This window comes from Schistocerca americana, chromosome 11 (assembly GCF_021461395.2).
Source record: "Schistocerca americana isolate TAMUIC-IGC-003095 chromosome 11, iqSchAmer2.1, whole genome shotgun sequence".
NCBI classification, from domain to species: domain Eukaryota; kingdom Metazoa; phylum Arthropoda; class Insecta; order Orthoptera; family Acrididae; genus Schistocerca; species Schistocerca americana.
In genome coordinates, this window is record NC_060129.1 from 124,950,795 (window position 1) to 124,965,759 (window position 14,965).

The following is a 14,965-nucleotide window of genomic DNA, read 5'->3' on the forward strand; positions in this document are numbered from 1 at the left end:
CGGAGCTTACGAATTGTACACCTTTAATGGCCGCCATCTTCAACAACTCAGATTCATTCAATACTGTATCTAAAAGTACTTTTAACTCAATATCATAAACACATATGGGAATGATGGTTTGTTTAACTACTTTAGGTTCTTTTTCCTCCTGTTCTTCCCACAACAGATCATGTTCCAGAATTATTTCTTTCCACGAGATGTTACCTACTGATTTCTGTTTTATATCAGATGGGTTTTTAGGTTTCTTGACCTCTGTCGCTAGAGATTTTTAGCAGTTCCTGTTCTTTTATATTTTTCTCATGTGGTTCTACTAGTTTCTGTAATTCAAATTCTTCCATAACATTAAGTAAAGCTTACCCCAGTATAGTATCAGCAGGTGGTTCTTTTGGTTTTGTTTCAGTTTCGCATTTGTGTTTTGTTCTGAAAAAAAGTCATTAATTCTTTTGTAGTCCCTTTCTGCAGATGTATATTTACTTTCACTAGATTCGAGCAGGAATGCAAATTTTAGACAGTGGGGCAATCCATCAGTACATGTTTTAGCCACTTGGTTTTTCCGATTATTTTCTGCACACTGCATATAGTTTAAACACACGGGCATTTCTGTGGTATCACTTTGAGCAACATCAGCTTTGATTTCATACTTCATATAATCGTCATTTACTTCGATAATCTTCATTACACTTTCATCCTCACTGTTATTTGTAAGGGACTGTGCGAAATCCCTATCTGATTTTACTGTATCTGCCTCACAAAAAACCTTTTCCTCAATAATTATTTCATTTGCACTGTTATAACGTCATATTTGTTATTATCCTTCCTTACATCATTTTCCTCTTTTATTTTTGCACACATAATTTGCGTGGCGTATCCTATTTTCCTTTCATTTCTACTCGTCACTATCTCCCCTACCTTTACTTCTTATTTCTTATATACATTACTGGCAGTACAAATATTTTATTTTCTAATTGTATTTTCCTGTTCCCTTTTTTCCTTCAATAATGTCTTTTCGGTCGATCCTAATATCGGATTAAATTTATTATATAACATATTAGCTTCATTCTCAGTTTCACATTCATGTATTATTAAAACCGGTCAACGGAAATGTCCGATTCTACCTCTTCCGTCTCACTCTCTCTCTCTCTCTCTCTCACTCTCTCTCTCTCTCTCTCTCTCTACGGTAGCCATCTTTTTCTTATGCTGGCCATTTAACCACTTCACCAAGCGCCCTGTACAGTACCGCTTTGGATACAATCGGCAGCCACTTTAACTACTGTCAGCTTCCGATCGATGCACATCACGATGTATCACTCCACTCACGTCTTCCAACACCACATTCTTAATCTTTCTGCCCCATAGATTGGATGCCTCCCACTCGAATTTCATATCTGACATCTTTGCTTTGGGCGTAAAACAGCCCTCTGTGTGAATCTGGCCCTTAACACACGCGGTTTTAGTTTTCCAATTCGTCTCTATTTTGTAATTCCATGGCGTGAACCCTCTGCCGCACGGCATAAAATTGCCTCTTCGTCTTCCACGATCTCTTTGTAGTATGTTAATGCGAAATCTGTCATTTTCTGTCCATTCCTTCTGGTCATTATTTTCTCGCGATCGTTTGTTATTACTGTATCAGGACGAGACACGCGATTTCCTCGCCAATGGTCTTCTTCTTCGACCTCATCCAAAAATGCTGAAAAACTCCCACGATTACTACCGACAAATCGTTTCGAATCTCCCGATAATTTATTCCAAAGTTCCCAAATGACTTGAATTTCAGTCCGCCCAGCTTTCAGATGTATCAGTTTTCTATACAATGACTCACAAAACTCTTTCATGTTTGCCTTCCTCTGACGTCATACAACCTGGCCAGTATGAATTCACACCATAAATGGTCTTGTTTTTGTTCTGAGCAGTATTCGTCGATAAATTTCCGTTTGAAATTTTCAAAAGCCATCTGGTTTCTATCCAAATTCAGTCCCTACCTTTTCGCATCACTTGCCAATGCACTGATCATTACGTTAATCTTTTCTTGTTCAGACAAGTATTCAGGAAAGTTTACGAAATCCAAAGGGGTGCCATCTGTTATGGTCAAACTTTTCTTCCCTCTCTAACATTTTACTATAAGCTACTCTTTCAGTAAATTGGGTGGGCGTCACCTGCATTTTTCTTTCCAAGTCCTACATTGTGCCTGGGATTTGAGAAGTGTTATGTTCACACTTCTTTTCGCAAGTAACAATTTGGTTGGCCAGTTCCCTGCCTGTTTCTGTTACAGATTGTTTAATCTGTGAGTATTCGGTGTTGCATTCCGTTTGTATTTCGGGTTTAATACCGAATACTTTTCTGTCCACTTTAGTAATGACTAAAGGTTCTATTTGATCTTGAATTGTTGTTGCTTCTGTGTCAAATCTTTCGTTGATGTTATCGATTTGTCCTTGTACATTGGCAATATTACCATTAATGACATTAATTTCATTTTGGGGGTTTCTAATTTCATTACTCACAACGCCTACTTTTGCATCTACTTTCTCGATTAGTTTGCTGAGTCTGGTCCCTTGCATTTCAATATCGCTACTTAGAACATTCACTTGTTGGCTTTGTGCCGTGATCTGTTGGTTTTCCTCTGCAATTTGATTATTGATATTTCGGCCTTGTTCTGAAATTTGTGCAGATTGCATTTTGAACATATCTGTCATATCTGGTTTTTTTCCGTTATTGTAATTTAAACACCTTTACATAAGGTGGGCTGGCAGCAGCATACTACACTGCTCTTCAGCCACAGGTTTGACAATGAAAATAGAAAGAAGACACATAAGATACTGAACAAAGTGGCGGGCAAAAAACAGTAGTCACAGAAACATATAACACTAAGCCGTTCACACTCGACGAAAACAGACTAAAAAAAAAACTGTCGGCACTGCGCACAAACACTGACGACATAGACGGTACAGGTGAAGAACACTAAACCACAAACACGATGGCACACACACGAGAAAGTGATAGCGATGATCTCCGGCGCGTGAATGTCCACTTAACGGTTGCAAGCCCGGGGACCTGCCAAGAGGTGAAGAAGGGGGTGGGGGGGGGGAGAGGAGAACAAAGATGCAAATGATAGAGGAGATGGTAGGAGGAATGGAGGTATGGGGGTAGGGGAAGCCCGGGGGAGGAGTGGGGAGAAAGGGAGGAGGGAGGGAAGGGGGAGAGAAGGGAGAGAGGGTGCTCATAGGAACAAACACAGGAAGAGGGAGGAGGATCAAAGTTGGTAGGTGGGGTAGATGGAGGGGAGGAGGGCATCATCAGGGAGGGGGAGCTGGCCGAAGCTACCTTGGGAGAGGGTATGGAGAGTGCAGAGATGGAGAGCAGGTGGGACGTGGAAATATAGGCGCGGCAGCAGACGGCGTTGGGAGGGGATGTGAGAGACAAGCGGGTGAGGGGGATCCGGGTGTCTGGGTGAAGCATGTGGAAGAGGGCACGGTAGAGACGGTGGGATTCACGGAGGAGGAGGACGGCCTGTGGGGGTAAGGTAGGAGAGTGGGGGTGGATGGCGACAGAAGTGACGTGGGCCTCCTCGGCCTCAGACATGGTCTGCTGGAGAAAGGAGGCGGCATGGGTAATATCATCAGGGTGGCGGTAGGTGAAGGGCTGGACATCGACGTGGGCAGATAGGGTATCCTGGTAGGCATTCCAGTCGGCACAGGAATAATCATGGACGTACTTCGAGGGAGGTTCATGACGAGGGTCGGGGTGGGGGCGATGACCATCTGAAACGGTGAGGAGGACTGGGAGATGGTCACTACCAATGGGGTCCAGGACATCCACCGCTATGCGGCCAAGGAGGTTAGGGGAGGAGAGGATGACATCAGGTGTGGAGTTGGATTCAGAGCGGGTTTGCTGGGGAATGGGGACGAGGTCGCCATGGAGGGAGGAGAGGAACTGATGCCACTGCTGTAACTGGGTGGCGGAACGACTATGGATGATGAGGTTGGTGGCAATCACGTAGGAGGAGAAGGTGCGGTCAATGTAGGAGAGGAAGTCAAAAGGAAAAGGGGCATTATGGTGGACATAGATGGTGGCGCAGGTGATGGTAAGGCCAGGGAAGAAGAGACTAAGGATCAGGTGTTTGGTGGGGTCGGGAAGGAGAGGTTGGAGCTGAACTGGGATCTGGTGGTGGTGACATTTTTGGGAGTACGTGGAATGTGGGAGATTACAGGTGTTACAGGAGGGAGGGGACAGGAGGTTGGGGCACTGCCAGAGGAAATGCGCTTGTTTACAGTGCGGGCAGATGGGGCCTCGCGGCACTCAGAGGGTTGCGCCTTGAGCTCCGCCAAAACCTCCTCCTCCGTGATCGTCGGAATAAGCTGTTATCATGGCGGTGAGGGTCAGCGGGCAACATGGGGGTTGAGGTTGGTGGGAGGAAGATGGGGAAGCTGCAGGGGTGAGGGAGGCATTGGGGCCAAAGTGGGTGGTGGGGACACGGGAAAGGATGTCAGTGTGACAGGTAGGGCTGGGGGAGGAGATGAGGACGGAGTCATGGCAAGGAGTGAGGAGGGAGATGGGGGCTCCGGGAAAGTGTTGGCGGAAGAAGAGAGTGAAGTTCCGGGTCTCGAGGAGAGAGGGATCAAGATGGGAGAGGACCTATCTGTAGGGGGAGGGGGAAGAGGAGGAGGGAGCAGAGACAGGTGGGGAGACATCCATGGCATCCTTGGGGGGGGGGAGGAGGACGGGGCTGGGTATTTTTAGGAACAGAGGAGGCAGGGTTACCACTGGGGCGTTTGATGGTGACGGGAGGGTGACAGGTTGTGTGGGGGACAGGGGCAACTGGAAGATGGGGGGAAGTGGCAGGTCCCGTCATGGACACTGGAGCTGGCACCGGAGATGGCGATGGTTAAGGCGATAGCGATGATGAGGGTGACGATGATGGTGAAGGCGAGAGGGGGGTCGTGGGCCGTGGCCCTACGGACCACCACTCTAGCAGGGGCCACAGAAACAGAAGGAGCGGAGGAAGGGAAAGCAAAGGAGAAGGGAGAGTGAGGAGTGGGGGGGATGGAATGATGGGGGGGTGGGGGGGGGGAGATTGGGCACAGCAGGTGATGGTAGTGGTGGCAGCGGATGGGGACGTGTAGACTATGGCGGTAGTGGTGGCAGTGGTAGTGGTGCTGGGAGGCGACATGATGAGAGGGAAAAAAGGCACAGGACAGGACATAAACGACAGAAGATAACAAGGGACTTACAAGGCGGAAGAAAAACAGAGGAAGGCAGACGAGAACCGATGACAAGCAAGGCAGGAACGCTGTTGGAAATGCTGGCTGGGTGGCTGGCGGGAACGCTGGCTGACTGGCAGGAACGCCGCTGCCGCTGCTGCTGCTCGCTGGCTGGCTGGCTGGCTGGCTGGCACCTGCAAAATCCTAACACTTCGATTAATGATGAATGCCACTATCGAAGGGCAGTATTCATAGCGAATTACTGCCAGAGATAGTCATATCTGGATCCATTTTGCTTTTTTGTTCTGCTGTTTTTTCGTGTTCAAATTCTACTTCCCCTTTTACTTTCGGTGAGTCAAACATGTCTTTTGACTCATTCGCATAACCACTGTCTTCGACAACATTGTCTGTTTTGTCTTGTTAATAACTTGAATCCGTACGTTAACGTTTGAGTGAAATTCTATGAACTTCAGAACTCGTCTAGTGGCCTGTTTTGGTGCGCTACTTGAACTACTGTCAGCCGCATTTTGTTTACTGCGTTCTCACTTGTCTGGATTCATTTCAAGTTTCTTATCCATTTTAGTTACTATTAAGTTTAAATACCTTTCAGTTTTAATCTTAGCTAACTGTTTACGATTCTTTCTTGCAAATTGGTTGCAAGTTCATGTGGCTGGACGTTTCGTGCTCACTTTACTTTTGCAAAACACTTAATACTTATATTTTTCCAGTCTGTAGCTGTAAACTCCCCCCTTCTGTACCTTTTGTATACGGCGGACATGCCGCTGCCGTCACCCCCTGTCCACCTTCTCCAGTTTGCCGATGACACTGCCTTCCTTGCCCGCGCCCCCACACTGCAGCGTTCCCAACACCTTCCCCATTCCCATCTTGACCGGTTCACTGCTTGGTGCAATCAGTGGTTGCTCAAGGTCGATCCCTCCAAAACCCAGGCGATCACTGTAGGTAAAACCACCCCTTCCTGCCGCCTCCTTGATTTATATCTCACCATCTATGGCCGTCCTATCGCCCTCACCCCCACCCTTAAGTACCTGGGCGTCACCCTCAACTGTCGCCTCTCCTGGACTCCCCATCTCTAGACAATCCAAGCCAAGGCACGCTCTCGACTCCGTCTCCTCAAGCTCCTTTCCAGCTGTCCGTGGTGTCTGGACCCCTCCACCATACTCTACACCTATAAATCCCTCATCCGCCCTATCCTTTGTTACACCCATCCTGCCTGGATCTCCGCCCCCCCTACCTTTTATAAATCCCTTCAGATCCTTGAACGCCATGCTCTCCGCCTTGCCTATTGCATCCGTCTCTCCTCTCCCACGCAAATCCTGTACGACGTCATTCCATTTCCCCACCTCCTCCTTTTCCTTGAACGGATACGGATCCTGTACACCTCCCGAAAACTTGATCCTCCTCACCCGCTTGTCTTACCCATCCTCTCCCAACCCCACCCGCTGCCGCGCCTGTATTCCCACGTCCCACCCGGTCTCCATTTCTCCACCCTCCTTACCCTCTCCCAAGGTGGCTCCCGCCAGCTCCCCCTCCCTGATGATGTCCTCCTCCCCTCCATCTACCCCTCCTACCAACTTTGATCCTCCCCTTTCACTTCCTGTGTTTGCTCCTTTGGCCACCCTCTCTCCCTTCTCTCCCTCTTCCCTCCCTCCTACATTTCTCCCCACTCCTCCCCTCGGCTTCCCCACCCCTGTCCCTCTGCTCCTCCTCTCATCTCCTCAGCCATTGGCATCTTTGTTCTCCCCTCCCCCCGTCACCCTTCTTCCCCTCTTGGCATGTCCCCGGACTCTCACGCGGTACGTGGACATTCGCCATCGGTGTCTCGTGTGTGCCGTCATGTTTAGTGTTCAGTGTTCACTGTCACACTCCATTGTTCACCTGTACCATCGACATCTTCAGTGTTTGTGCGTCGTGTCAACAGTTTGTAGTGTGGATTATCATCGAGTGTGAATGGCTCCGTGTTTGTCTTTATGTGTCTACTGTTTTATTACCCACTGTTATGTGTATTCTTTCTGTTCTTTATTTGTCTATTCTATGGCTGATGAGCGGCGTCACATGCTGCTGACAGCCTGCCTGTTTGTACGGGTTTAAAAATAACAATAAAGAAAAAAAAGTAGCCATAAAATGAACAAACGTCCTGTCACGTATAACATTAAACTGCTTCCATAGTATGTGGTATAAATTACCAAATTTGGTTTACCACTTACTATGTCAAAACTAGTGATGGGCTATACTGCGATTTTCCGTTATCAGTGATTTCTGTGACTGCTACTTTTCAGTATCTGTTATTCTTAACTGTGATTTGTCGCAGTTAAGGAACCCAGGTCGTGTATCCCTCCACAATCTACCACTGCTATTTCTGCGATTTCTGCCACTTCCGTGATTTCTGCTACTTCTGCAATTTCTGTGACTCCTGCGATTTCTGCGACTTACCACTGTATGAAAAAGTTACATCTGTCCACACAGAAAATTGCAGCACAACAAACCTGTCATTAGTAAGTATGTTTTACGTTTGTTCTTCCGTTGACTTTAATTTTGTATTAAAGAAACAACTGTGAAAATATTAATAGTGTAATTAATATGTAAGTAGCCATACAGTACCGTAATAGTTCGTGTTTAGAAAATGAATTCTAACATATTGTTATGTTCACAGGAACCCGAACTACATTGCAGTCACTCGGTAAAGTGTTAACTCAAAATATCATTGTCAACAGATCTGGAGAAATTACCACTGCATCTTTAGACTGTCTTCGTCAGACGAGAGGTTAGTATCTAAGTGTTTCGATGGACTTAATTACTTAAGTGAGATCGTTCTTGCGAATGTGAAATATACCCCACTGAGTGGCTTTCATTACAGCAAATATTAGCAATCTACTCTGTCAATTATATTGCTTGTAATTAGTGACAGCAAAAATATTTAATAATCCTTGTGATTTTGCAGAAGCAATTCCAACACTGATTACTGGTTGCTGTACATATCTATCCACATCAAGGCTGTAGAGAGAGACTCGTGAAGATTCAAGTCAGTTCTTAGAGGATTTGCATTTTAAAAGTGCCATAATTCTGAAATAAGTGTAGATGAGTGATTAAACTATGTTTTATTGAAGTTGTTGTGCGATTTTAAAGGAATAATAAATGTTAAATACAGTGAGTGAATAACGAAAATCTCATTTTCCACATGTTAAGCCGTCCTATACCCATAAATTTTCCGCCACTTATTTATTAGTAAACACTTGTTGGAGAGTGACATGCCGCCCCCTCCCCCCACCCTTTCTCCACAATCTTGGTGTGACACTGACCTGTAACATATCCCAAAGTCTAGAATATGCATTTTGAGGCTGTTGATATGAGTGGGGGAAGTACAGATCTTCCAGTTAAATCAGGAATAGTTTAAGTGCATTACATGAAAGTAACACAGGAAAAGCTTAGCTATGTAGGTGGTAGTAGTGTCAGCAAAAGGTCCTGTGTGTGAAGTTGCCATGTAGAACACCAGGTGTAAAACTTTTCTCCAGAGTCTTGAACTGCATCGAAACAAAACTGAGGCATTCATATGACTCAATACTACTGTTTTCATTTCATTACACTTATACAGATGTCTGAGCTCTGCTGTGTTAACATTGCAAAGTCCTGTAAGCAGGTGGAGTATTAACCAATAATATTGGAAGCAGAATCAAACACATTTTTAGGTTACTTGATATTTTCAGGAGAAAAAGGCAATGTTGCGTCTTATTAATATAATACAAACAGAGTAACAGCTGTGTTTGACGAACCATAACTGGTGCTGAATGTGCATGTCGTCAGATATAATGAAGGGCTTATTTCAATAGTGATACAAGTTGATTACCTCCACTTTTCTGTCTATAAAGCTTCTGAAATTAATGATCCAAACAAACAGAAAGAAAGGGTCATCTCTAGCGAGAATCCATATGCTTGAATATTTCTGGTATCTCAATTGCAGATTTTTCAGCGCTCATTTAACTTTAGGACTCTGTATCCCAAAATCAACAAAAATGGACTTGTGCCACTATTGAAATAAGCCCATCACTTGCACTCACAGAACAAGGCTCTCATAACGAAGTACGTACGTCGGTCAGCAGATGGCACTAGGAAAAGAATGTTAACACTTTCGCTGCGGCATCGGTGCTGGCGCGCGACTCTCCATTGCGGCCCGGCAACGTGCGAGTGCCGGCCGGTAACACACTGAGACAGCGGGCACCGCTCGGAGCCGACGCTCCTAAGTACACCTGAGCTACAGGCTGATGTCAAGACCTTGTAGGATCTGTAGGATCATGTTCTATAATGACTTAATGATGACACCTTAGATGCATTACTTCAAATAAGCTTCGACTGTATTGTGGTCATGTTTCAAAGTCTGTTTGTTGTCTGACACCTATAGGGGTCACAGGCGTCATTCAAATGTTCGTGATTTGTTGATAATGTAACCAAAAATACAATTCAAACAAGCAACAAATTCACTGCATTCAGGAAAAGTTTGGATTCCAAAACGCAAATTCTTATGAAGGAAAAAAAGGAAAAAGGAAAATGGATTCATTTGAAATTATATTTACTTCAAATGCGCATTTTTAAGATTGACTCTGACAGAGGTCGTCAATTTAGAGGCGGAACTGTCACGGAACAGATTTGAAAGCTGTGCTTCCACGCTATCATCCCTCTGCAATTCTTCTGCAGCTTCTGAATGACAATCTCCGTGGCATGCCTCGTCCTCATTACACAGAGAATCACTGTCGTTTAGTACACTAAGTAACTGTTGTTCTTTTTTTTCCCCTTATGGTATTTCAATTCCCTATCGGGACGGGCTGGCAGCAGCATATGCGCTGCTCTTCAGCTGAGAGACATAGAACAAACAATAGAAGACATTTAAAAATAACAAAGGAGAGAATATGGTGAACATAGATATAAAAAAGGGGGAACATCATGGAAGGCAATAGACAAAAACTGGGGTGACTGTAAAATGCAGATAAAAAACTGTTTAAAAGTAGCACACACAAAAAGCCACACACTGCGACAATTAAAAGAACACAAGGCACAGTATGACTGGAGCATAAAAGGTATCGACAGATGGCGTAGCACATAACAAATACTGACGGCGAACCTCAAGGCAGTACAAAATTAAAATCACACCTCTTGACGCACAGGAGAAACAGCACTAAACACAACACTGATGTGGCACACTGACGACGAACAAAACAGAGGATCTGCCAGGTGCAACGAGATGAGGGAGGCCGGAAGAAGGGATGGAGGGGAAGAGATGGGGGAGATGAGCGGGGGGCGCGCTGAAGAGGGTCAGGTAGGAAGGGATGTGGGAAGGAAAGAGGCAAGTATGGGGTGCCGGGTCTCAGGGGAGGGGGCGGGAGGAGATAAGAGGAAAAAGGGGGCCATGGGGAGGGGGAGGGAACAAGGCCAGGTTATAGGTGGAAGGAAGGATAGATGTCACAGTGAAGTTCGTCATCCAGGAGGGGAAGGCGTTGGAAATTGCCCTGATGAAGGAGATGGAGGGTGTGGAGGTGGAGAGAGGGAGGGATGCAGTGATAGAGGTGTGGCAATGGGCGGGGGGTGGAGAGGAAGGAGGGAACCAGAGGGTGGGGGGATCAAGCCTGCGGACAATGTAAAGGATGTGGAGATGTTGGAGGAACAGGAGGAGGTGAGGGAAGGGGATCAGCTAATACAGGAGCCGTGTGGGGGAAGGAAGGCGGATACGGAAGGCAAGGTGGAGCGCATGGCGTTCAAGGATTTGGAGGGCATTATAAAAGCGGGTGGGGGCGGAGATCCAGGCAATGCTGGCATAACAGGGAATAGAACGGATGAGGGATTTGTTGGTGTGGAGGATGGTAGAAGGATGCAATCCCCATGTCCGGCCAGACAGGAGTTTCAGAAGACAGAGGCGGGAATGGGCTTTCTGCTGGATGGTCTGGAGATGAGGGGTCCAGGTGAGGTGTCGGGTGTCGGTTAAGGGTGAGGCCAAGGTATTTCAGGGTGGGGGTGAGCTGGATGGGACGACCATAAAGGGTGAGGTAGAAATCATGGAGGCGAAAGGAACGAGTGGTGCGGCCTATGATGATTGCCTGGGTTTTGGAGGGGTTGAGACGGAGGAACCACTGGTTACACCAAGTGGTGAACTGGTGAAGGTGGGTTTGGTGGGTACGTTGAGACCATTGAAAGGTAGGATAGAGAGCCAGGAAGGCGGTGTCATCAGCATACTGGAGAAGGTGGACTGGTGGGGGTGGCTTGGGCATATCAGCTGTATACAAGAGATAAAGGAGAGGGGAGAGGACAGAACCCTGGGGACGCCAGCCGTGGGATAAAAGATACGGGAGTTTGTGTTGTGAAGGGTGACATAGGAAGGACGGTGCGAGAGGAAGGAAGCGACCAGACAGACAAAATTGATAGGCAGGGCGTAGGTTTGGAGTTTAAAGAGGAGACCGGGATGCCATACACGGTCATAGGCATTTTGGAGGTCAAGGGAAACAAAAATGGCAGAGTGACGGGAGTTGAGTTGGAGGGACAGAAGGTGAACAAGGTTGAGGAGTTGGTCTTCAGCAGAGAAGGAAGGTTGGAAGCCACACTGGGTAAGGGGGAGGAGGTGGTGTTGAGCAAGGTGCTGATGGATATGGTGGGAGAGGATGGATTCAAAGACCTTACTGAAGACGGAGGTGAGGCAGTTGGGACGATAGGAAGAGGTGGCAGAAGGGGGTTTGTTGGGTTTGAGGAATAAGAGGACATGGGAGGTCTTCCACAGGTCAGGGTAGAAGCCAGTAGAGAGGATGACATTATAGAGATGGGCGAGGACAGTCAGGAAGGAATAGGGGCTTTCTCGAAGGTGATGGTAGGTGACACAGTCGTGACCAGGGGCCGTGTTGCGTTTGGACCGGAGGATAAGTTTAATGTCTTGTGCTGTGATGGGAGTGTTTGTGTCAGAGGGGGGCAACTGCCCCAAGTACTGGAGACTAGGAGCAAGTGGAGCGACTGAGGTATCGGCACGTTCCATAACGGTGGGGAAAAGAGAATAATCAAAGTGGGGATCATCTGGGATAGAGAAGACCTCGGAAAGGTGGGAAGCGAAGTGGTTGGCCTTACTGAGGTTGTCAGGAAGGGGGTGATCGTTGTGGAGAAGGGGGTACTGGGGAGCGGAAAGGGAACCAGTAAGGCGATGGAAGGCGGACCAGTACTTGGAGGAGTTGATAGGGAGGGTGGCGTTGAGTCGTGTGCAGGTCTGGCGCCAGTCTCGGCGTTTCGTTGCTGTAATAAGGTTCCGTACGTGTCGCTGTATTTGCCGGTGGCGTTGGAGTGTATCCCTGTCATGAGTGCGCAGGAAGGAGCGATAGAGGTGGCGGGATTCACAGAGGAGAAGGACAGCCCGCGGAGGGAGAGTGGGACGGTGTGGGCGGATGGTATTAGTAGGAACATGGGCCTCCACGGCGTCAGTAATTATCTTCTGAAGGAAGGACGGGGTGTGGATGATGTCATCAGGATGGCGATAGGTAAGAGGGTGGCTTTCGACGTGGGTGGAGATGGAGTCCCTGTAGGCATCCCAGTTGGCACGGTCATAGTCATGGACGACCTTGGGAGGGAGTGCAGGGTGCGGAGCCGGAGGGGGGCGGTGAGCAGACGTTATGGTGAGAAGGACAGGGAGGTGATCGCTACCTGTGGGGTCAAGGACGGCGACAGCGATACGCCCAAGGAGGTTGGCGGAGGCAATGACAACATCGGGGGTGGTGTCACTTTCGGGTCGGGTGTGCTGGGGAAGGGGAACAAGGTCACTTTGGATTGTGGAGGCGAACTGATGCCACCGCCGAAAGGCAGCAGGAGTGCAGCTATGGATGTTGAGGTCGGCAGCAATCACATAGGTGGAGAAGGTGCAGTCAATGTGCGAGATGAAGTCATAAGGAAGAGGAGCAGTGGAGCGGACATACATGGTGGCACAGGTAATGGTGAGGGAGGGGAAGAAGACGCTAAGGATAAGGTGTTCAGTGGGGTCATTGAGGAGAGGTTGTGGCCAGATGGGGATATGTTTAAGGTGGTCAATCGTGACTCCACCCTGCGCATGAGGACCAGGAGCGTCAGTGCGGTGGAGGATATAGGGAGAGGTGCGGATAGAATGGTGGGGCTGGAGAAAGGTTTCGTTCAAGAGGAAGGTGTCGACCTGGTGGTGGGAGAGGGTGTGCATGAGGAGGTATTTTTTGGAGCGGAAGGAGCGAATGTTCTGAAAGAGGATGCGATACTCGTGCTGCGACATGGCGGGAAGGAGGGCGGGAAGAGAGGGAAGGAAAGAGACTTAAACTAGGGTGTCGAGGTGGGTGAAGGTGAAGTGGGCTCGTTTGTGGGAGTAAGTGGCGAAGGTGTTCAGGTGGAAAACGGAGCGAGCGGCAAGGGAGATTTGTTGGAAGGTGTGGGGACGCTGAAAAGGGTGAATGTTTTGGAGTACAACGGTAACGAACCGGATGATGTCCTCGGCCGTGGAGGGTGGACAGCGGGAATTGTTGGGATGGACAGGGGGATCGACGGGACGAACTGGGACTGTAAGCCCAGGGGTGGCTGGAGGGGGTTTAGCTTAACACTTGTGGGAGTAGGTGGGATGGGGGCCATTGCAGGTATTACAGGAAGGAGGAGCAGCGAGGTTGGGGCAGTTCTTAAGAAAGTGGGTGGCCTTGCAATGGGGACAGGTGGAGGGGTTTTTGCAGTTGGGAGTCAGGTGGTCATTGTACATCAGGCACCGCTGGCAGTGGTAGGATTGGGGAGGGGATTTGGAGGATTCGACAGGGTGGCGACGGTGGTATATCAGGGCACCCTGGGTGAGGAGATGGTCAATGGATGGGGCGGACTCAGAGATATCCGCATGGGGTAGGTGAGACCAGAGGCATTGTGGATACGGTGGGCAGAGCGGATTTCCAAGTCTGGGTGGGAGTTCAGTTCTGCCAACACCTCACCCTCTGTGATCACCAGGCTGAGCTTGGTGATCACAGCAGTGTAGGTGGGGGGGGGGGGCGATGGGGCGGCTGGGGCTGACGCGGAGTGGAAGCAGAAAGGAAGGGTGTCAGAGAGGCGTGGGGGCCGAACATAACTCGTGGGAGTTTTCGCAGGAGGCCTATGTGAAAGGATGGGGATGGGGACTCGATAAGTACTGAGTCCCTGCGGGGAATGAGTCGGGAGATGGGAGCACCAGGTAAGTACTTTCGTATCTCCATGGTGAGGGTACGAGTGTCGAGGAACTTAGGATTGGGAGTTGACAGGACAAAGGTGTGGAGGGTGGGAGCCGAGGTATGGGTGGCAGGAGGAGGGGTGGTGTCCATGGAGATGGCAGGAGGAGGGGGAGGTAGTGTCGACTTTTTGTGGGAAGTGGCGGGAGCAGAGTCGGTAATGACGTGCTTTTGGGGTTTTTTGGAGACTGGAGGCTGTGAGGAGGGGAGAGGGACGGGGAGGAGAGGGAGGTGGCAGGTGGCAGATCCCTGTGGCGTAGTGGAGGCGCCGGGAGAAGCAGCCGGTTCAGTGGTGGCGACGGTGGCTCGGCGCGACGCGATGTGTGCGGGAGATGCAGATGACGAAGCGATGGGGTCGGTGAGAGAGGGGAAGCCGACCACCTGAGGGGCGGCAGCAGAGACGGCAACAGAGGCGTACGTGAGGGCGGGGGTAGTAGTGGGATCTGTTGAGGGTGTGGAGGCTGGAGGAAGGGTGTAGAGGTGTGGGTAGACAGCAGGGAAGGAGATGGGGGGATGGGTAAGTGGGGGAAGGGGAGA